The sequence below is a fragment of the Cervus canadensis genome, chromosome 9 (genome assembly GCF_019320065.1).
Source record: "Cervus canadensis isolate Bull #8, Minnesota chromosome 9, ASM1932006v1, whole genome shotgun sequence".
NCBI classification, from domain to species: Eukaryota; Metazoa; Chordata; class Mammalia; order Artiodactyla; family Cervidae; genus Cervus; species Cervus canadensis.
The window spans coordinates 73307172-73330770 of NC_057394.1; the positions used below are offsets into that span (position 1 = coordinate 73307172).

At 41.9% G+C, this 23599-nt stretch overlaps 1 protein-coding gene across 6 annotated transcripts in view; it reads left to right on the forward strand.

Annotated features, from left to right (window-relative positions):
* DCLK1 (doublecortin like kinase 1) overlaps window positions 1-23599 on the forward strand; it is a 335842-nt gene that overhangs the window by 33367 nt on the left and 278876 nt on the right. The gene's annotated exons all lie outside the window — the stretch shown is intronic.

Consider the following 23599-nt stretch of genomic DNA (forward strand, 5'->3'; position numbering starts at 1 on the left):
CTCAGAGCACACATTGAGACATCCTTATGACTTGGCAGAGGTCTGAACTGCTGGAAAATCTTAGCTGTTTTCACAGAAAAAGGAGCTTAAGAATCATTGTGATGCTTCATTAGGGAATTAAAGTGTCCAGAATGGAGCGTGCTTTTTTTTAGGCTCCATACCTTCGGTTGATTTTCCAGTGTTCTTGCCTGGAGAATCCCATGGACAGAAGAGCCTGGCGGGCTACCATCCATGGGTATGCAAGAGTCGGACACGACTGAATGACTTTCACTTCACTTACTTCACAGGGTTTATAAGCTACATCTCTCCTTGTGTAGCTTTTAGTTCCCCCAAGTTGGAAAGAGTTAAGTCCTTGTCTTCCAGTCTTAGCTCCTCTGATGGTGTATAATTAATTACGGGTGCCTGCTGTGGTGTATATTTTAAGGCTTCAGTTGGTCTGGGCAAAAGTCAGTTTTCTGGAAATGGAATTCCAGTTTGCTGTCAAATGAATTCCGAGTTCCCCAGTGGCCCCCTGTTGAACTGAAGATGTGCTGAAGCCCTCCCTCCGGTGGGGGTTCTGGGCACGTTGGGGGCACTCTGGCAAGTTGGAGAGGGGCCTTTGGGATCACCTATGCTGACTTCTGCTTTTGCAGTGGCTGGGAGTCTGAGTTGGCCCGTGAGCTTCCTTCGCCCTGAGGGAGCATGTTGGAATGAGGAGAGGCACTTGGATTTTCACATCAGCTGGGCCTGAGCTCAGATTTCAGTCTGAAAAATCCAGCTTGATCCAGTTTCTCATGCAGGCCTGGAAACCTTCCTTCCAGGCCTAGATGAGAAACTGAGGTGGTTAGTTAAAAATCCTGTAGTATATATTGAATTTACTTGTAATGAGGGAATTTGCTTACATATGTTGTCATGTAAGTGTAGATATATGCAGTGATATAATATAGAGGAGAAACATTAGTTTTTATAGACTCACATCAAACACACAGTTCTAAACTGATCGTCTGTGGTCAAGTCTGCCCGGTACTGCTGGTCACAGTGAAATATGCCCTCCCACTGGGAAGTTTAATTCTCTGATACTCCTCCATTTTTCTCATCTGCATAACGGGACTGATGGTAATGCCGGCTACATATAAGTTAGTGTGAGGATTAAATGAAACAATGTGTGGCAAATTTAGCATTGCCTTAGGCACTCCACTGTTGGTAGTTTATATCCCTGAAAAGCTAAAGGTAAATTGTTTTTTGTTTTTGAAAAACAATTACACATTTTAAATGTGTTGAGGGAACTCACTATTTAAAATTACCCTTTAGGGACTTCCCTGGTGGTCCAGTGGCTACAACTCGGTGCAGGGGACCCAGATTTGATCTTCGGTCAGAGAACTAGATCCCACATGCCACAATGGAGAGCTCAAGCACTGCAGCTAAAAAAGGTCCCGCAGGCCACAGCTAGGACCTGGTGCTGCCAAATAAATGAGTGAATAAATATTTGAGAAATAAATAACAAAGAAAAACTTGCTTTAAAAAATAAAATTACCCTTTAATATGCAAGACAGAAAAAGAGACACAGATGTATAGAACAGACTTTTGGACTTTATGGGAGAAGGCGAGGGTGGAATGATCTGAGAGAATAGCATCGAAACATGTATATTATCAAGAGTGAAACAGATCGCCAGCCCAGGTTGGATGCATGAGACAAGTGCTCAGGGCTGGTGCACTGGGAAGACCCAGAGGGATGGGATGGGGAGGGAGGTGGGAGGGGGGATCGGGATGGGGAACACATGTAAATCCATGGCTGATTCATGTCAATGTATGGCAAAAAACCACTACAGTATTGTAAAGTAATTAGCCTCCAACTAATAAAAATAAATGAAAAAAATAAAAAAATTACCCTTTAATAATTACTTATCATATCTACCTTTGTAAATGTGTCTATTCACATGAAAACGCTCCATGGTGTTGGCCAAAAAGTTCCTTTGGTTTTTAAGTAAAAATAAAAAGACACATTTTTCATTTTCACCAAGAACTTTATTGAACAACATATTCACTGTTTTGTTCCACTACCTTCTGCCATTTTTCAGGCTGCTTCATAATTCCATCTTCCCAAAACTTTTTATCTTTTTTAGCAAAGACCTGTTCCAGGTTCCTTTTTACAGTCTTCCAGGGAATTGAATTTTTTTCCATATAAGAGAATTCTGTAAAGACTGAAATAGGTGGAAATCCAAAGGTGCAATGTCTGGTGAATATGGTGGAGGAATCAGAACTTCCCAGCCAAGCTGTGACAGTTTTTGCCTGGTCGTCAAAGAAACATGTGATCTTGGTTATCCTGATGGAAAATTATGCATTTTTTTGTTGACTAATTCCAGACGCTTCTCATTGAGTGCTGCTTTCAGTTACTCTAATTGGGACCGGTACTTGTTGGAATGAATCCTTTGGTATTTCTAGAAGGAGCTTTTATTACAGACTCTCTTCCAGTCCACCATATACACAACATCACCTTTTCTGGATGTAGACTAGCCTTTGGTATGGTTGGTGGTGGTTCATTTTGCTTGCCCCCACCATCTCTTCCATTGCACGTTATTGTGCAGTTTACACTTTTCATTGCCCGTCACAATTTGTTTTAAAAACGGAACATTCTTGTTACGTTTCAGTAGAGAATATCACATGCAAAATGCAAAATATGTTTTTTTTTCCCACTTATGTGGAACCAAAATATCAAAGAGATTAACATAACCAAGCTGATGCAAGTGATTTCTGTGCTTGATTTGGATATTTTGAGTATATTGGCTATCTCCCACATGGTATAATGTTGATTGTTCTCATTTAATGTCTCAATTTGATTGTTGTCAAATTCCACTGGTCTGTGCAACCGGATCATTGTCCATCGAGAAATCTCCAGCAAGAAACTTGGCCAACCACTTTTGACATGTTCATCGGTCACAACATCTTCTCCAGACACTGCAAAATCTTTTTTGTATTTCAGTTGTGTTTTTACTTTTCTTGAAATAATAAAGCATGATATGCTGAAAATGTTGCTTTTTTCTTGCATCTTCAGTATTCAAATGGCTACGCAAAAATTCACCAATTCTGATACATTTTTTTAAAATGCACGCTGATGTGACAGCTGCCATAGCACAACCTAAAAAACTGTTTTGAATGAAGTTAAAGACAACCAAGCTTCCCTTGCGGTGCAGACAGGAAAGAGCCTGCCTGCCTGCAGTGCGCGAGACCCAGATTCGGCCCCTGGAGAAGGAAATGGCCACCCACTCCAGTCTTCTTGCCTGGAGAATTCCAGGGACAGAGGAGTCCGGCGGGCTGTAGTCCATGGGGTTTGCAAAGAGTCGGACACGACTGAGTGACTAACACTTTGACTTCACAAGTGCTACTAGAGCCATCTTAGGGAAAAAAACATGAGGAACTTTTTTGGTAACCCAATATAAAGAAAAGAGCATAGAATTTGAATTGAGATGCTTATAAGATCCAATCCTGACTTTACCATGCATTAGCTGCGTGGCCTTTGTCAAGTCAATTAAACTCTCAGAATCTCAGTTTTCTCTTTAAAATGGCAATAAAAAAGCATGCCTTGTAATATTGGTGGGATAATTGACTGAGAAAATAGGTATTAATATATAAAGCCCTGGCTTGACATGAGGTAAGTCCTATATAACTATTAATATTTAGTCCTTCTGCCTGCTGTCTTCAAATTCCAGGCTTTCTTAAAAGTACAGGACACCTATAGTTGTATAACATTGTTGATGTAGAATTGATGATTTTGCATTGTTTCCGTTATCTGTGCTGTAACTAAGCTACTGAAAGTTCTATTTTTATCCTTCCATTTATTGTCAATCAATTGTGAATGTAGCCTAGATATTATTTTCTTCCCTTTCTTCTTTAATTGTACCAGTCATTAAACTTACTCACAAACCATTATACTCATGCAGTAATATTTACATTGTTATTGCTGTCATTGGCTGAACACCTTCTCCACACCCAGTGCCGTGGGCTAGTTGTTGCATGTCTGTGCATGTCTGTCCATCACACTGAATCACCACCACAGCTCTGAAAAGCAAGAACCTGATTATTTCTCAAGATTAATTCAAAGGTGGCCTTGTCTAAACATTTCCTGATTTCCCCATGTAGAACTGACAGCTCCCTTTCCAGGGAGCTGTCCATCAGTCCATTGTAGACAGCTCCACAATTCTTGATTACACTGTCCTGTTGGCAGTTGAGGTGCCCACCTCTCATTTCAGAACTTATAGGATGAGGGTAGGGAAGGTGCCCTGTCAGCCTCTGAATCTCTAGGGCCTGACCTGGTGAATGCTTGTTCAGGAAACAGCTGAATGACTAGACCTTTGACCGGTTTGCCATGACCTACCCCTTTGGTGTTCGCTCATTGCGTCCAGTGTTCTGCAGGGCACAGGTCCTGGCCATTTAGGAGCTGATTGCTCGCCCAGGCTGTGTGTCTGTTTAGCACTCAAGGCTGGTGCTGCCGTCTGCTCTGAAACCGCAGATTGTAAGGGGCTCATCACGGCTCTTGTTTTCTAGCTCCGACACCTGCTTCATTAAAGACTCTAGGATAATTAAACAAAACCTCATCTGCTAATTTTAGAGCATTTTCTCCATTGAAAGGACTTTTATTACATGGGGAAACAATAGATACTCTGCTCAAAAATTTTCACCGTCTGAGTCTGGAAAATTGCTTGAAATCTTCCTGACATTGCCTGGGCCGTCCAGAGCATAAAGAGAAGAGCTAATCAATACATTCTGTGGATTTCAAAATTGGTGATAGGCCAATAAGAGACTGGCTTGAAGAGCATCTGGCCCAATTACTGCACAGACGCAAACCCGCAATGTTCAAGGGCATTCGCGGGGCTGAGTACAATATGTCGCAGCAGATTTTTCTGATTAGTTTAAATCCTGGAAACTAAATTAAATAAAAGAAGACAGTTTCAGAAATTAAATGGAAATTTAAAAATCTGATTTTAAATATGAACTGTGTTGTAAACAACATTCCATAGAAACAAAAGGACAGATGGGAGATTTATGTTCTAATGGCTTTTTCCATGGTTAGATCAAGGTACGATTGTTGTAAAGAATTTTGGAGCAAGTGGGAAAATATTAAGATAAATTAAAATGACCTATAATCTCATTGACGAGATGACTCTTGTTGATAATTTGTCCTGATTTTTGTTTTTTCCTTAAAAGAAAAAAATTCAGATCCTACCTTGAATCCAATTTGGTGTCTTTTATAATTTCACATGATACTATGGCCTTCCCTAGTGGCTTAGATGGTAAAGCATCTGCCTACAATGTGGGAGATGCAGGTTCGATCCCTGGATCGGGAAGATCCCCTGGAGAAGGAAATGGCAACCCACTCCAGTACTTTGCCTGGAGAATCCCATGGACAGAGGATCCTGTTGGGCTACAGTCCATGGGGTCACAAAGAGTCGGACACGACTGAGTGACTTCTCAAGTCTGTTCTTTTATAATTTCACATGATACTGTGTGCATTCATGTGAGAAAATGTCTTGAAGCCATTCCTCCTCTAATTGTGGTATTTTCTTGCCCGGTGTAAGATCCTTGGAAGGCGAGTTCTCCAGGGTGCTTTCCTCTCTGGTAATTCATCAGCAGACCATCTCCTAGCTGGGTTCTGACTTACGGCTGAGTTATAGAGTTCTCAAGTCAGGTTGAGAGAGAGGCAGACATTCTATGGAGTCGTGACTCTGGAGTTGTTCAGTGTAGTTGGTTATTGGAGGTTAAAGTGTCTCAGAATCCAGCCGCCCTGCCTAGAGACTTCTTGGAAAAAAACTTATTATCACATTTCTAAACCTGTCTGATTAAATAAGTCTCCTGTTGTTTCATAAATACCAGATCATTTAGACTTTTTAGGTCAGTTGGAGCTCAGTCACCATGATCCTTTACAAGTGTCTCCCTGAGGGAAAAACATCAGAAATTCTGTCTGCTCCATCTGCTTGTATTATAGCTCTGAACTTGTGTAAGACCAGCGTGTCCTGGAGAAAGGTCTGCTTGTGTTACAGCTCTGAACTTGTGTAAGACCGGTGTGTCCTAGAGAAAGGAGACAATGTTACCCTTTTTGTCCTTGTTCAGTCATGTCCAACTCTTTGCGACCCCATGGGCTGCAGCACGCTACCCTTATTAGGTGCTTAATGTTTATGAAATGATGTTTCTTGGTTTTAGCCCGTGGCTCACATTCTGGTCCATAGAATCACATAATTACAGGACTAAGAGTGTCCCTATGAGAGATCTTTCTATTCTGTCTTTTTCTTTCCTTGGAAAACCATAAACTAAACTTATCTTGGCAAGGTAGAAAGATAAAATCAATATTTTATTTAAAAAAAAAATCTGGGAAGAAAACAATTCAAGATAAGCATTATCTTGAAAAAAAAAGAGTGGGGGAGACTGATGCTGTTTCACGTAATACTGTGGGAACTGGGAACTAGTTATACAACAAAACAGGCTGTAGAAAGTTCTTCTCTCTCCTCACTTGTATACTCTGTGTGATCACTCACTCAGTCATGCCTTATTCTTTGTGACCCCGCCAGGCTCCTCTGTCCATGGGATTCTCCAGGCAAGAATACTGGAGTGGGTTGCCATGTCCTCTTCCAGGGAATCTTCCTGACCCAGGGATCGAGCCCACGTCACTGGTGTTGCTCGTGTTCTTTAAACCTTGTTACCAGGAGTGTTCAGAGGATGGCAACAGTAATACCACCAGAGAGCCTGCAGAAATGCAAACACTCAGGCCCCATCCAGGACCTACTGCTGAATCGAAGCAATATCCTCACGGGACACACGTTCACCTGAACACTGGAAGGACATGGCTCAGGTGACCGGACAGTATAAACGAAGCACCCGAATCCGAAGACCTAAAGCTGAAAAACCCAGGCTATTGCTCAGTAGATGGACATTCATTTTAGCTGACTTAGCAGTTTTATTTGCATCCTCTCAAAGTCAGTATTAGCATCAGGTGGCAAGGTATGGCTGCCATCAGCAGAGCCCTGGGTCGCAGCCAGTCCATTAGTGTGGAGCGAGTGCCCCTGCAGTCTAGCCTCGGTGGGCTGCCTGCCTGTGTGTGGACGATGGATGACTTCCTGTTGGGAGAGTAAATGAAAGCTAAGAGATGCAGGGGACACTGAATGATCACCGTGGAAATGCTGATCCTGATGGAGGGTTTAATGTACATGGTTGCTGCAGAGTCCATATGTGTGCTCCTCTCCATGGACTGAGCATGTTTAATGTTTTCCTCATGGTCCTTCTGGATAGCTTCCATGGGGATGCTTGGAAGTCATTAAGTGATGTCAGGCCAAGTCCCTATGCATGAGAAATTTCTCAACATGGAAAATGTCCAGAAGAACACAGGGACGTTTTTAATGCATGCCGGAAATGGAGGGACAACTTTTGGAAATAATTTCTAGCTAGCATACCTAGGAATTTAGTGGCCAAGGGTCTTTGGTATCACAGACCCAGCTGTTGAGAACCACCACAATGGATGGGGTAAGCTGGTGTGAAGTGATCACCTAGTAATCAGAATTGGAGTGGTTTTCTTCCAGTGCAGCCTGGGAGGCTAAGAGACTGGGGAGACATATACTACTTAACTCATTTGTCAGCTGCCCTTGACTGCACACCACTTAGGGCAGACATGACTTTGCAAACACCTCACAACGCCCAGGAAACCCATCATCAGGAAACTTTTTTGAACGGAAGGTCAACTCTTATCTCTGGGGTTATAGCTCCAAATGGGGAAAGAAAATAATAAGCTCTGGAAATAAGTGGGCCACGGAGAAGCAGTACAAGATTCATTTTTGTCACTGGTTGATGCCCTAGCCCATGGAAAAAATAAAATTATGTACTTCTCAGGCCTTTTCTGGGATTGGTATGCTGGGAAAGGAAAAGAGGGCATGTTGGCCAATTTTTTTTTTTTTTTGGTTGTGACATCATTTTCTTTTATAGCAAAGATGTTTTCTACTTTCATCTATTTCATCTCAAATTGGCAGATTCAGCCACTGTGTATTTAAAAAGTATGTCCAGATATTAAACTTTTTTTTTTTTTTGCAGTTGGCAACAGTTATTTAATTTTATAGGAAAAGAGAAAATCTAAGAATATTGTATATTGATGCCTCTGAGATACTTCCAAGTGGAGGAAGTTGAACCAAATCCTATTATTTTATTGCATGGTGCCCATGATTGATCGTTGTCATAGAAACAGAGGTCTGTGCCAGTGTCTGTTAGATGGGTAGGCTATCCACAGAATTGCTTTTGATTTTGCCAAATTGGACCAAGAATTTCACGTGGGTTCTATCAAAATGGTCCTGCTTTAGCTGTTTAATTCAAATGCCCTCTCATATTGAGAATATGCAAGTTCTCATAGATTTGTTAGATTAGCAGACATCTATGGAGCATGGGCTTGTGCCAGGAGTTGGGAATATGTCAGTTTTCTTCTGTTGCGTGGTGGGGTTGGGGAAGACTTGGAAGAATTCCTTACAATGGAGTCCTAAGCAGAAGAGTCCCTTTAGGACCTCCTCAATTCACTGCTAGAGAAACTTGCTTTCTTATGTTTGTATGTTCATAGTAAGTGTTAGTCGTTCAGTCATGCCTGACTCTTTGCAACCCCATGGACTGCAGCCCACCAGGCTCCTCTGTTCATGAGATTTTCCAGGCAAGGATACTGGAGTGGGTTGCCATTTCCTTCTCCATGTATGTTCATAAGTAGGTGTTGATTGGTACAGGTAACCTTGTTTGAGGATGTCCTTGCATTGTTTGGAAATACGACTGTTGAGACACTCTTAAGCAACAATGCCTTTATATTTTAAATAGCTGAAAGACATGTTCTACTTTGTTCTTTAATTAATAACACTTCTAGCACATTCAGAATATGAATAATGTTGAAAGCCTACTTCTGTGTACCAGCCTGCCAGTAAATTGCTTTACATTTAAATTAGGCCCTGTCCTCAAAGCTCTTGGCATATTTTAGAAGCTTTGAAAATAAATAGTAAATGAGCTAGCCCTCGGCTTCAGTAGCCGGCACTTTCCCAGGGAGGTGCATTGGCAGTCAGATCTGTAAATTGGCCATTCTTTTCCTTACTTCAGTTGAAGTGAGAGGGGAACTATTTCCAAGATTTTACAAGAATATCACAATGTATGAGAACCGATTTGGGCTATTTTTACTCCACATGTGCCTACTCGGGGGCATAAAATAATGAAGAGAAGGACTAGAGGAAAGGTTGAAATGGTTTTGAGGGTCAGCAGCAGTAATGACACCTTTTTTTTTTTTTAAGGCCTTAAAATTCCTTTTTTTCAGAGGGAAAAATGAAGCCTTATCCCATGTATTTAAGTCACTGCATGTCTCTATATCCGACGCTCCATCCTCCATGCAAGGACCTTACTGTAATGATTCCACTGTAAATGGATTCTGCTCATTTGACTTTTTCTTTGTCCTGTTTGCCTAATAATTTGGTTTAATGCAAATCGAAGACAGAGTGTCAGACCAGTCGGGAATGTTAGCACCAGCTCTGTGCCAGTGTATGAGTGATAATGCATTGCATAATGAATCACAAGTTGGAAGATGTTTGCTATTGCAACAGCTGGAGACGGCTGGCATGAGCATTGCTGAGTAATTGGGTTTCCAGGAAGGTAAAGAGCTAGAGCTGTCCCTGGGTGTGAGACTTTGTAGAAAAGAGAATAAAATCATCTCTATATTGGCCCTAACTCAGGGGTAATAGCATCAGCAAGAACACAACGGTAGCTAGCATTTCTTGAATGCTTACGATACGCCAAGCACTAACTAAAGAGTTCCCTTTTACCATGTTGACAATATCATGTGGTAGACTCTATTGTTATCTCCAGTTCAGATACTGAAACAAGGGAAATAACTGGTCAACTCAACTGATTAGTATGTGATCGACAGTCTTCATCACAGTGCCATGTTTGGCTTTATTATGGTGTTTTCATGTTTTGAGTATGTAAAATTCACGTGTATTCATTTTCATGTGTGTGTATAAGAACGTTCATGATTCATTGCTATGTTTTATCTACTTTACCCACTGGAGTATAAAATTGCTTTTCTACTGAAATCACCAAATTCCAGGGATCTGTCAGCATTGTAGTTTGAATGGTTTGCCAAAAGCATAGTAACTGTTGTGAAAGTTACTACTGAAATGCTTTGTTATGGTTTCTTTTAAGTTTTTCATGCTATTTTGATTGTTAGTTATGAAATTGCTTTGAATAATTTTTAAAAGCACCTAAGAATCTTTGGAAAAACGATCATCAAGATTTCCATCCCTGACAGTTGGAAGAAGAACATTTTTTTTTGTTGTTTCCTTCCTTTCTTTCTTTTTATTGGAGTATAGTTGCTTTATACTGCTGTGTCAGTGTCTGCTATACAGAAAAGTGGGAAAAAGAACATTTTTAATGGAATGAATCACTCAGAAATTCAACAGTTTTATAGAAAGAATTGTTGAATTTTGAAACATGTCAACTTAAAACAAAGTTTGTAACTTTATTAAGGCATAATTTGCATACATAGAATGTACCTTCTTCGATTGTACCAGTCAGTGATTTCATACATTTACACAGCCGTGCAGCCATCACGCAATCCAGTGTTAGGGCACTTTCACCACAGAAGGTCCCCTAGTGCTTGTCTGCAGTCAATCCCTACTTGCCCCAAGACCAGGAACCACTGATCTGCTTTTTTTTGTTGTTGTTTAGCTCTTTAATGACATTTGCAAATATCTTTTTTTTAAATTAATTATTTTAACTGGAGGCTAATTACTTTACCATATTGTAGTGGTTTTTGCCATACATTGACATGAATCAGCCACGGGTGTACACGTGTTCCCCATCCTGAACCTCCCCCCCACCTCCCTCCCCAGCCCATCCCTCTGGGTCGTCCCAGTGCACCAGCCCTGAGCACCCTGTCTCATGCATCGAACCTGGATGGGCATTCTGTTTCACATATGGTAATATACATATTTCAATGCTATTCTCTCAGATCATCCCACCTCGCCTTCTCCCAGAGTCCAAAAGTCTGTTCTTTATATCTATGTCTCTTTTGCTGTCTTGCATATAGGGTCATTGTTATCATCTTTGTGAATTCCATATATATGCATTAGTATACTGTACTGGTGTTTTTCTTTCTGACTTACTTCACTTTGTATAGTAGGCTCCAGTTTCATCCACCTCATTAGAACTGATTCAAATGCGTTCTTTTTAACGGCTGAGTAATATTCCATTGTGCATGTGTACCATAGCTTTCTTATCCATTCGTCTGCCAATGGACATCTAGGTTGCTTCCATGTCCTAGATATTGTAAACTGTGCTGTGATGAACATTGGGGTACACATATCTCTTTCAATTCTGGTTTCCTTGGTGTGTATGCCCAGGAGTGGGATTGCTGGGTCATATGGCAGTTCTATTTCCAGTTTTTTAAGGACTCTCCACACTGTTCTCCATAGTGGCTGTACTAGTTTGCATTCCCACCAACAGTGTAAGAGGATTCCCTTTTCTCCACACCCTCTTCAGCATTTATTGTTTGTGGACTTTTTGATAGCAGCCATTCTGACTGGCGTGAGATGGTACCTCCTTGTGGTTTTGACTTGCATTTCTCTGATAATGAGTGATGTTGAGCATCTTTTCATGTGTTTGTTAGCCATCTGTATATCTTCTTTGAAGAAATGTCTGTTTAGTTCTTTGGCCCATTTATTTATTGGGTCATTTATTTTTCTGGAATTGAGCTGTATGAGCTGCTTATATATTTTTGAGGTTAATTCTTTGTCAGTTGCTTCATTTACTATTATTTTCTCCCATTCTGAGGGCTGTCTTTTCACCTTGCTTATAGTTTCCTTCATTGTGCAGAAGGTTTTAAGTTTAATTAGGTCCCATTTGTTTATTTTTGCTTTTATTTCCAATATTCTGGGGAGTGGGTCATAGAGGATCCTGCTGTGGTTTATGTCAGAGAGTGTTTTGCCTATGTTTTCCTCTAGGAGTATTATAGTTTCTGGTCTTAAATTTAGATCTTTAATCCATTTGGATCTGCTTTTTAATTGCATCAATTTTGAAATGCTGACCCCATCCTTCTATGGGCTTCCCAGGTCGCACTAGTGGTAAAGAACCCCCCTGCCAATGCAGGAGATGTAAGAGATGTAGATTCGATCCCTGGGTCGGACGATCCCCTGGAAGAGGGCATGGCAACCCACTCCAGTATTCTTGCCTGGAGAATCCGATGAAAAGAGGAACCTGGCGGGCTACAGTCCATAAAGGTCGCAAAGGGTCGGACACGACTGAAGTGACACCGCACAACACATCCTTCTATATGCATTTAAAGGAAAGACTTTTTTCTGCCTTTGAAGTAGTTTGTAAAATTATGGGCTTACTAAATACATCATTCTTTAGTCTTTGTTATGATTGTTCTCCTCTCCAGCTGATTGGCACTGGGGCTTACGAGGGTTTTATAAGTAACTTGTAGCAGAGAAGATGCCTCAGTCTGTTTCAGTGCAGTGAACTGCTTATTGTCTTTGCACTTTCTGCACATATGGGATTTCTGAATTAATTCCAAACTTAGACAACTAAGGAAAAGCATTTAACGTTCATGGCAGGATGGAATGACAATTATCGTCCTCTGATGCCCCAAGGGCGCTCCCCAGACATCTATTCTTCACTCCTGCTTCTCTCTGCTCCATTTGGAGGTACTTTTTCTGCTTCAGTCCAAAATACCATTTAGAGGCTGATTAGATTTCAAATTTTATTAACATATTTTAAGCTGTATATCTTTTTGCTTTTTTATGGCTAAAATATGCTTTCCATGTGCTTTGTCTGTTTTTTGGGTGAGATCCAATTATTTTGTAATCTCTCTCTCCCCTTCTCAAGGCGGTTTTCCCACTTGTCCTTTCGTCACTTTAGTATTCAAGATCTTTGAGGACTTTTTTTTTTATTATCCATTTTTTTCTTCTCAAGGAAAAGGACTTCATTGTGAATTTCAATATCCTGCTGTACAGTACAGCCACACCTGGGGAAACTCTGTTCATTGAGCCATCGTTGAGTGCCTTTGTAATTCAGTGTTCAGATGCTGCTGTCTTTTGGATTCCAGAGAAATTTGTGTGTTCATTATCTATATCTATGTATCTATTTATGCCTGTGTATCCCTTTTCTTTATGTTCAAGGCCATCTCTAAGCCCAAAACAAGGCTTGGTTTCCTCTGCGAGGCTTCTTACAGGGTGAGGAGGTGAAGCTGGTCCCTGGCCAAGACCCATCTGAAAGCTGTGGGCTTCTTTCTAGGCACAGTGCTGAGGCTGATGAAATGCTGAGATCGCTATCGGTTCTCGCTTTCTTGTTTCCTTCTTGGTGATCTGTTCATTCACCAAACCAAGGATTGATGCTTTGCTGAGAATCATGTATAGAAGACCCTTGTTAAAACCAGTGGAACCAGTTGGCAGTTTTTAAAGCTCCCTGTTTTGGCTGGTGTCTCACATACTAAGGTGTATATGAAAGTCGCTCAGTTGTGTCTGACTCTTTGTGATCCCATGGACTGTAGCCCACCAGGCTCCTCTGCCCATGGAATTCTCCAGGCCAGAACACTGGAGTGGGTTGCCATTTCCTTCTCCAGGGGATCTTCCCGACCAGGGGTTGAACCTGGGTCTCCTGTATTGCAGGCAGATTCTTTACCGTCTGAGCCACCAGGGGTGTTACACTAAGGTGAATGGTCTTTATTGTGATTTCCTTTAGCTAAAGCTGACAACCGAGAATAACAATAACAAAATGGAAAAAGTATTGATTCCAATGATTTAAAGCGAATCAAAACCCTGTATCTCTTTTAAATAGATATTTTATTTTTGAAAAAATATTTTTATTTATTTCTTTGGCTTCATTGGGTCTTAGTTGTAGCACGTGGGCAGCTTGGTGACGTGTGGATTCCAGAGCATGCAGGCTCCGTAGTTGCCCCACAGCGGCCCACAATCGGGGATGGGACCCCGTGTCCTCTGCATTGCAAGGGGCATTCTTAATAACTGGACCACCATTGAAGTTCCTGGACCCTGTACCTTCAGTTGAAGTTTTCTTGTTTTAGCTCCAACATTCATGCTAAGTCACTTGATTGTGACTGACTCTTTGCGACCCAATGGACTGTAGCCTGCCAGGCTTCTCTGTCCGTGGGATTCTCCAGGCAAGAATGCTGGAGTGGGTGGCCATGCCCTCCTCCAGGGGCTGTTCCTGACCCAGGGATTGAACCCACATCTCTTACATCTCCTGCATTGGCAGGCAGGTTCTTTAGCTCTAACAGTGGCTCTTAAATCTGGGGGATCATATTCTCCTTTGAGACTCTTATGAGTGCTGTGACCCAGGCAGGCTGTCCCCAGGAGAGTTACACTTCACAGGTGAGCTAACACTCCCTTTTTCTACTATGTGCTCATCAGTGTTCCATCTTTTTATTCTTGTGTCCTTTCGAAGGGAATTTATACATCCTTGATATTTACTCATCAAACAATAGAAATGAAATCATTAGATCTCTCAGTTTCCTGGCGTTTAGTAGTGAATTTCGTGAAGCAACCAGAAGATTGAACTCAGAAAGAGAGATTCGAGGGTCAGTTCTGCCACCTGTGTTCCTTCATGCCTTTGATTACCAAAAGAAATTTCTGGTTCTTGACAAAACATTTCCCATGCATAATTATTCAGTTCAGTTGGACATGGGGATTTGCTTTCTTTCACTTGTTTCTTTCTCAGAACAAGAGTCTGGTGCTTCTGTGCAAAGGAAGCCACAAACCTACGGTCCTTCTTCAGATCACACATGCTTCCTTTTTTCTCCTCCTCCTTTTCCTTCACACCTTAATTTTTACCTCCTTCAGTTGAGCTTTTAGTTCATGTGAGGTAATTTCATTTTTCTTCTCATCTATTTTTTTTTCACGTATAGAAAATCATATTCCTGGCATTAAATTCTCCCTTCTTCTATAACAGATGATATCTAGGGCTCTTCATCATGTTGTTCTGGCCAGTACATTTTCAAAATGGTAGAATGCTTCCCAGCTGATGATTCTGGAGACCCTAGGGTACCCATGAGTGTGTCCCAGTGATGGCATTTGTCTTAGTATCTTGAAAAAAAAAAACAACTCCAAATATAGGGACTTCCCTGGTGGTCCAGTGATTAAGACTGTGATCTCCGAGTGCAGGGCCATGGGTCCCATCCCTGGTGGGGGAACTAAGATCCCCCTTGCTAAACAAACAGAACAGAAACAGCAAATACCCCCACCCAAAACTAGAAAGATAATTGTTGCTTAAATGTTTTTCCCCTTAAAAGGAATCAGAGATAACCTGGGTGTGTATCAAGCAGCCACGTTTGGCGGTTAGTGGAGATCAGGCCCCATGACCCATTTCTCAGCTGGTGTGTCACTCATTGGAACACCACAAGCTATAACATGATTTTTATTATTATGCATCTTTAAACTGATTTTGTTCTCAGCCATGTATTATTAAATTTATATTCATAATGAACTATTGGCTAAATATAGGAAATTAATAAGGGGCAGAATACAAAGTGATGGCGCTGCCACTTTTTATTTAGTTGTTTCTGGTACTTAAGAAACAATGTTAACAAAATATGATGATAATTTTTATCAAACTTAGTTTTTAATGACTGATATTTTAATGACTTCTCACTCAGACTGTTATTAATAAACAAGATGGTTTTGGTGCAAAGTGTACCTCAGGTCACAAAAAGCAATTATTTTTTATATTAAAACATATATTTTGATTTGTCTACATTTTAATATATATTTGATGATAATACTACATAATATATAGTCATTTAAAATTTTTGTCATGATCAATCATGTATTTACCTTATACATTAAAATTACTTGAAGATATATAACATAGATTGATTGGGAAGAACACACTTCATCTTTATACTTCATAAGTATTATCCAAGTTCTATTTAGGTCGTTTCCAATTTAAATGGAAACGTTTCATTTAAAATAGCTATTGTTCAAAATGTCGAAATTATTTAAAGATTCCTCAGGCTGTTCAGGAGTTTGAATAGTGCTATGAAGAGATTCTTGGAAGAAAATTGGAAGCCTCGGTACCTGAATTATAGAGGGGTGATTGAGATTGGGGAGCGGACAATAAGTTTGGGAATATCTTGGATCGAAATGCCCTTAATAACATGGTACTTGGATTTTGTCAGGCATTTGGTAAATGTTTGTTCATTTAAGGTGTTTACATTAAAGATACTTATTTACTTATTTGGATGCCTCAGGTCTTAGTTGTGTCACTTGGTATCGTTTGTTGTGGTGGTGAGACTCAGTAGTTTCAGCACACGGGCTCAGTTGCTCCAGGGATGTGGGGTCTTAATTCCCTGACCAGGGATCGAACCCTGTTGTTTTCATTTAAAAAATGGAAGTCGTCGTACTGTATATGGCAACTTAAGCTGATAACTTATAGCCACTATGGAACCCTCCTCCTGAAGATTCATTATAGGAAAATACTCCTTCCCCAATCCTGGGACCTAGTGTTACTGAATGAAGTGTTGGTTTTACCCACATAGTGACTTCTGTCAGTCTAAGTGAAAAATATGCCTACATTCTTATTCCGAGAACTTTTTAAAATAATTTGCCAGTCAGTTCCAAATAAGGTACATGCTGCCAACTTTAAAAGCTGTGCACTCCTTCCTCCAGTGTTTCAAATAGTAGGTCATACATAAACCAGTTACGTGTTTCAGGTTAGATATAGAAGAAAGAATTTCACAGACACCTCATGCCCCATTATGTTAGTGGTTTGGAGCACCGTGCTTGCTTCTCTTACTCAGTGAGGCCCAATTATCAAGGATGTGACGGCTTCCCTGGTGGCTCAGATGGTAAAGATTCTGCCTGCAATGCAGGAGACACAGATTCGATCCCTGGGTTGGGAAGATCCCCTGGAGAATGGAATGGCTCCCCACTGCAGTATTCGTACCTGGAGAATTCCATGGAAGAGCCTGGTGGGCTACAGTCTGTGGGTCCTCAAAGAGTTGGATACAGCTAAGCAACTAACACACACACGTATCAATGATGTGAACCATGCCTTCCTCTCTAAAGCCACTTTTTCTCTTGACTTGTTTTATTTTCAAGGTCTCTTTTATTTAGTTGATATGTATTTTGTGTGGTCTGGGCTCTTGACCAGTAGACATGGGATACTTAGAAGGTAGAATTTATAAAATTTGTTGTCTGATTGGATGTGGGAAGGAGAAGGAAAAGTGAAGAAAATTCAAAGGAAAGAAAAGACATCTTAGATGAAGGAGACATGAGTTTGGGCTGTAATGTGGGGAATGGTGAGATTAAATGTTAAATAATACAGTCTGCATAAGAACTGTGGACATATCCTCAACAGTTTTTGTATGTTGACCACTTTATATGCATTTTAAGATGTATTCCCCCACCAACCTTTTGAGGTAAATTTTTTTTTTCTCTTATAGATGAGGAAACAGATTTAGAGGGATTGTGTAATATGTTCAAAATAACCCAGCTAGAAAATAATTCATAGGCCAGAACTTGATTACACTATTGCCTTCCAGTGGGAAAAATGAAGCAAGTTTGGAGTTGTATATAGTCAACAGTATCACATGCTGCAAAGCACATCACACTGTTTTCTTTATCTGCCTTGACTCATATATGTATTTATACCTCTGGGGAAAGAAATTGTGCAGACTAACTTGATAAACATCCAGAGAAGCAAGCAGATGTTGCTTCTTTGAAGTTCGAGTTGTCATTTTTCTGCTTGTGGCCAAATGTAGATTGAAAGTTGAAGGTCAGGTGGTTGTCACAGGCGTAGATTGAAAGTTGAAGGTCAGTTGGTTGTCACAGGCTAAGACATCGTGTTACATTGAGGTTACAAAGATGAGTAAGGTCCTGTTTCTGCCCTGAGTTGCTCCCAGGACAAGGCAGGAGACCAGCCTTCCAAGGATGGGTTACAGTGCCGTGTGCGAAGTGCTGAGTCCCATGACTGCAGAAGAGGGGGCCACCCATTGGTGTGGGGCAGTAAGGAGGCTGAGGAGCAAGACAGATATGATCACAATATCCTTATTCCCCTCCCCTGTTGTGTCTCAAAGTTTCCCTTTGTCTCACTAGAAACCCGAGCATCATCCAGACACCTTCCCTTTCTCTGCACTGTCCCCGCATCCAGCGAGAGCCTCAAGGCGCCCCAGGAATGCTCTGAGAATCCAGTTCCCCGCCTTTGGGCTCCCACCCTTGGTCTGGCCCTTCTCAGAAGTTCCCTCATTTCAGTTCAGTTCAGTTGCTCAGTCGTGTCCAACTCTTTGCAACCCCATGGACTGCAGCATGCCAGGCTTTCCTGTCCATCACCAACTCCTGGAGCTTGCTCAAACTCATGTCCATCGAGTTGGTGATGCCATCCAAACATCTCATCCTCTGTCGTCCCCTTCTCCTCCTGTCTTCAATCTTTCCCAACATCAGGCTCTTTACCAAAGAGTCAGTTCTTCACATCAGGTGGCCAAAGTATTGGTGTTTCAACTTTAGCATCAGTCCTTCCAATGAATATTCAGAACTAATTTCCTTTAGGATTGACTGGTTTGATCTCCTTGCAGTCCAAGGGACTCTCAAGACTCTTCTCTAACACCACAGTTCAAAAACATCAGTTTTTTGGCACTCAGTTTTCTTCATAGTCCAACTCTCACATCCATACATGACTACTGGAAAAACCATAGCTTTGACTTGACAGACCTTTGTTGGCAATGTAATGTCTCTGCTTTTTAATGTGCTATCTAGATTGGTCATGGCTTTTCTTCCAAGAAGCAGGTGTCTTTTAATTTTATGGCTGCAGTCACCATTTGCTGTGATTTTGGAGCCCAAGAAAATAAGTCTGTCACTGTTTCCATTGTTTTCCCATCTATTTGCCATGAAGTGATGGGACCAGACGCCATGATCTTCGTTTTTTGAATGTTGAGTTTTAAGCCAGCTTTTTCACTCTTCTCTTTCATTTTCATCAGGAGGCTCTTTAGTTCCTCTTCACTTTCTGCCATAGTGGCGGTGTCATCTGCATATCTGAGGTGATTGATATTTCTCCCGGCAATCTTGATTCCAGCTTGTGCTTCATCCAGCCCAGCATTTTGCATATAAGTTAAATAAACAGGGTGACAATACACAGCCTTGACATACTCCTTTCACAATTTGGAACAAGTCCATTGTGTCCGGTTTTAACTGTTGCTTCTTGGCCTGAATACAGGTTTCTCAGGAGGCAGGTAAGGTGGTCTGGTATTCCCATATGTTTAAGAATTTTCCACAGAAATTCCCTAGCTGATCTCTGCTTCCTGCCTATGTCCCCTCTAGGCTCTCCTCCGTGATGCCTCCAGAGGGCGCTCTCTAAGACACAGAGCCAATGAGGTCATCACTCCCATTTTTGTCCCAACACAGCTGGTAAAACTCCAAGTTGTGGACACTCGTTTTCCCTGTCCACCCTCATTTCTTGCCATTTCCCCAGGCGCACCCTAAGTCTCAGTTCCCCAGACAGCTTGTGTTTTTAACCTCCAGTTTTTGTAGTACTATTCCCGCTGTCTGCCTGAAATGCCTTCGGTCAGGTCTTTCCGGGGCTCCTCTCATAAGGGGGTTTCTCTGCAGCGTTTAGATACTTTTCCTGCCAATGGAGAAGGAGCAGCCCCGTCAGGCCAGAGGTCCAGCATCTTAGTGCTGTGAGAATTTTCCTCTAGAAAGCCCTGAATGTTCAGACCTCAGGACACGTATTTTCCTTTTTTGTCTGTATCCTTCACCAGACCAAGAAATGTTGACTGATTTTTCTTACCACAACAGTAAACCTACAACTGTTAATGTCACCCCATTCTGAGATAAAGCCTGCTTTATAGTGCGTTGCCGGATAGCTGACTGTTTACAAAAAGTGCAATAAATTTTAAACGTAGTAGTAGATGGTCAGCCTAATGTCTGTCTATTCCTACCAAGCACGTGGCACATTCGGGGACTCTCGTGGTCGAAACACACAATCTGGATCACTAACATGTATTAACCTCCCCAGTTGACCTCAGTAATGATTCATCACTGGCAGAATGGAAAGCTTTGGTTCTCTTGTGTTGCTAAGTGGAGATCAAGCTCGTACCAGAGGAAACAAGATTCTGTCTTGTTTCGATGAGAAACAAACTGGGCAAAACATTATCCATGTGAGACAAGAGTCAATGGCCCCCCAAAAAAAAGGGAGTTAGGGAAATTCAGTGACCTGAACTACCTGTTGTAGGTTTTTTTTGTGCAGAGAACAAATTAAAAAAAAAAAGAAAATTAAAATACAATTAAAGAAAAAGATGTCTTTGCCAGAGAGTTGAGATGGAAAGAGGAGGAGGGTGATATGGGGTTTGGAGCCAATAAGAACCTTTGACAAATGGACAACCCTGGCTTCCTGTTGGAAGATGGTTCTGCAGAGAAGGTGTTGAGGGCAGGGAAGCATTGAGAATGTGCTGGGAAGAAACATATACAGACTGACTTGGAACGAGGTTCTGTTTCTGAAAGTCATTAGAGGTCTGTGAACTGCATAAAGCGCGCCAGGGAAAGGTCTGTGTTCCTATCCAGGCTGGCAGGACCTGGGTCCCCAGGCATTGGGCCTGTCCTGCTGGGTTTATAATGTAAGATTTTCCGGCCGAGCAGGGGAGAGCTTTACCTTTTATTCATAAGTGTGTGAGATAACACAGAGGAGAAGCAGTTTGAAGCGGGCCAGAAATCAGGCCTATTGAAGATATTGATAAAATTAAAACCAGTGCCTGTAGCATGGGCTTCACAGGTGACTCAGTGGTAAAGAATCCACCTGCCAATGCAGGAGACGTGGGTTCCATCCCAGGGTAGGGAAGATCCCCTGGAAAAAGGAATAGCAGCTCACTCCAGTATTCTTTTTTTTTTTTTTTTGCTTGTTTATTTGTTTATTTATTTTTATATTTTATTTTATTATTTATTTTTTTTAAAAAGTATTTATTTATTTTACTTTACAACATTGTATTGGTTTTGCCATATTGTCCAGTATTCTTGCCTGGGAAATCCATGGATGGAGGTGCCTGGCAGGCTAGAGTCCATAGGGTCTCAAAAGAGTCAAACACAACTCAGCAGTTAAACGGCAACCTGAAGCATAAGACTGATTCTGGTAAAAGCCATTTTAAAGTTATTTCAGATCCCACCCCCGCTCCCCTCCCCACCCCAGGAAACTTGTGTTTATAAATAGCCCTAGTGATGGTCAGTAGATTGAGAGTGTTCTTTAAAAATATAGAATCAAAATGTATTTCTTTGATTGATTATTGACATTTCATCAATTTTTTACTGGTTATTGATGTCTCATCAGCTTTTTAAAAGTATTCACAACCATTACCACCCATAGGAACCTTGAAATAGAGAGTAGAGGTGGGAAGGAATGAAATGTGCTGAGAAAATGGCTGCACTAGGAAAAAGCAAGGCTAAGAATAGTGAGAGTTCTCGAGCTATTATGAGCTAAGACATAAATGGAAATGTGGTTGTCATGGGGCGTCTTAGCAGTGGGAGAAAGGAGTTGGCTTTGTCGAGAGGGATGGATACTTTCCTAGCACTGATGTTTCAGATTCTGCTGCCTCTGGACCTCCAGGGCCTCTGGGAAGCCCTGAATGTCCGGCAGCCCCCCACTCAGCTGGCCTGGGGGGTGCCGATGCTGCCCGCCCCCCTGCAGGGTACACTCCCCTGTCTGTCTTCCCACCTCTTTCCCAGGCTGCATCTCCCTGCCCTGCACCACTTCCCCGGCAACGTGGAAAACAGCTGGCCTTTCATTCTTCACAGCACAACTCAGGCCAAAAATGATATTTAACAAAAGTTTCCAGATGCCTTTTACTTAAAAAAAAAAAAAAAAAAAGTTTGGAAAAAGCCTCAAGCTTGGACTGCTCTTGAAGGCCAGGGTCAAGTTCATCTCTGGCGTGTGGCAGCTGCCAGCTCATCTGCCCACGATGGGGGTGCTCGTCTTTGCATCTGGTCATCCCCCCTGGACTCTGGCCTCAGCCCTGAGAGCCAACTCTCTTTGCTGGATCAGCCTGCAGAAGTGAATTTGAGTCTTCAGTTATGAAGAAACAGGAAAACCCCATGAAACTACCACATCATGTTTTTTTTTTTTTTTTTTAAAAAAAAAAACACTGTTGTTTGGACCCAGCCAAAGCGTCCTTTATAAATGGGCACTCTGGTACTGCCCAAGGGCTCCCTTAAATTTTGTGCTAAAAGCCGAAAATGTAGGTTTTGTGTTTCTTGCTCTCTGGCCTCTGCTCACCTTCATTGTCCTCTCCCTGTTTCCTGGGGGAAGTTGGTCATCACTCCTGACAGTCCTGGGACAGGGTGTGTCCCCAGCAATATGGGGGTCTCTGGTATTTACCCTTGCCTCCCCCAACCCAGCCCCTCCCAGGTGGAAGGGAGTGAGGAGGAGACAGGAGCAAATGTCATCTACCAGGAGGCTCCTCAGTGGAATAAAGATATCAGTATCCTTGGGCACCCCCTGTGTGCCCGCATCCACGTGGCCTTACCCTCCAACCCCATCTTTACATCTGTATCTGCCATTAAGCTACAAGTTTCTTATAATCAGAAGAAATGTTTCTGTGTTTGTTTCTGTGTCCACCAATGTTTGTCTCTTGGAGCTGCTCAGAACTGATTATCAGTGTAATGCCCTAACACTGCCTAATTCTGTTAATTGCAACATGGTGATCACAGGTCCCTTTATAAAGGCTTGTGTTTCTTGTGGCAACACCTTTGCTAAAGATCAGTGCCTTCTTTGGTTGCAAGCTTGGCATCCCACTTGCAGAAACAGGCGAACACACTCTGTCATTCAGCGTCTTTCAGAAGCTGAAGTAGAAGGCATTCAGGTCATCCTACGCAGACCTCTCTGGCGACTGATCCTCTCTCCCCACGTGCCCTCATTGGACTCCTGAGTTTAGGTGACGTGTTCTAGAGCCTGGGGGATTAAGGGTTCTACAGAAGTGGACTCCAGAGGGCTAGTGCAGGGAGTGTTTCAAGGCAGAGGAACAGTGCCTGGCACTCACATGGTCTGTTCAAGCAACTAATTAAGTAATGCTGATAATTGCCAAATAGTGCTCTCCGATGAGTGAACGGTGTCACTGGTTGCTGAGTTGAATGGGGAAGAGGATCTGATTGGAGCTGATGAAGGGAGAGCATTTAACACCTTACATAGAGCAACAGTAGAATTTTCTTATTAAAAGCATCCAACCTTGTGCTGAGTGCCATGAGATTTGGTTTGGGTAGAAATTTTTCTTTAAGTATTTCTTCAAACAAGTAATGCATTTTATGACTGGATAGCTAATTGAAAATACATGCTTGCATGCATGCTAAGTCACTTCAGTTGTGTCCAACTTTTTGCGACCCCACGGACTGTAGCCCTCCAGGCTCCTCTGTCCATGGGATTTTCCAGGCAAGAATACTGGAGTGGGTTGCCATTTCCTCCTCCACGGGAATCTTCCTGACCCAGGGATCGAACCCGCATCTGGTATGTCTCCTGCATTGGCAGGTGGATTTTTTTACCACTAGTGTCACTCAGGAAGCCCCCAACAATATGCAAATGAAATATTCTTTTTTAGGTTCCTATCTGACTATTCAAAGTTGCCCAAGCACCAGGATAATAGGAA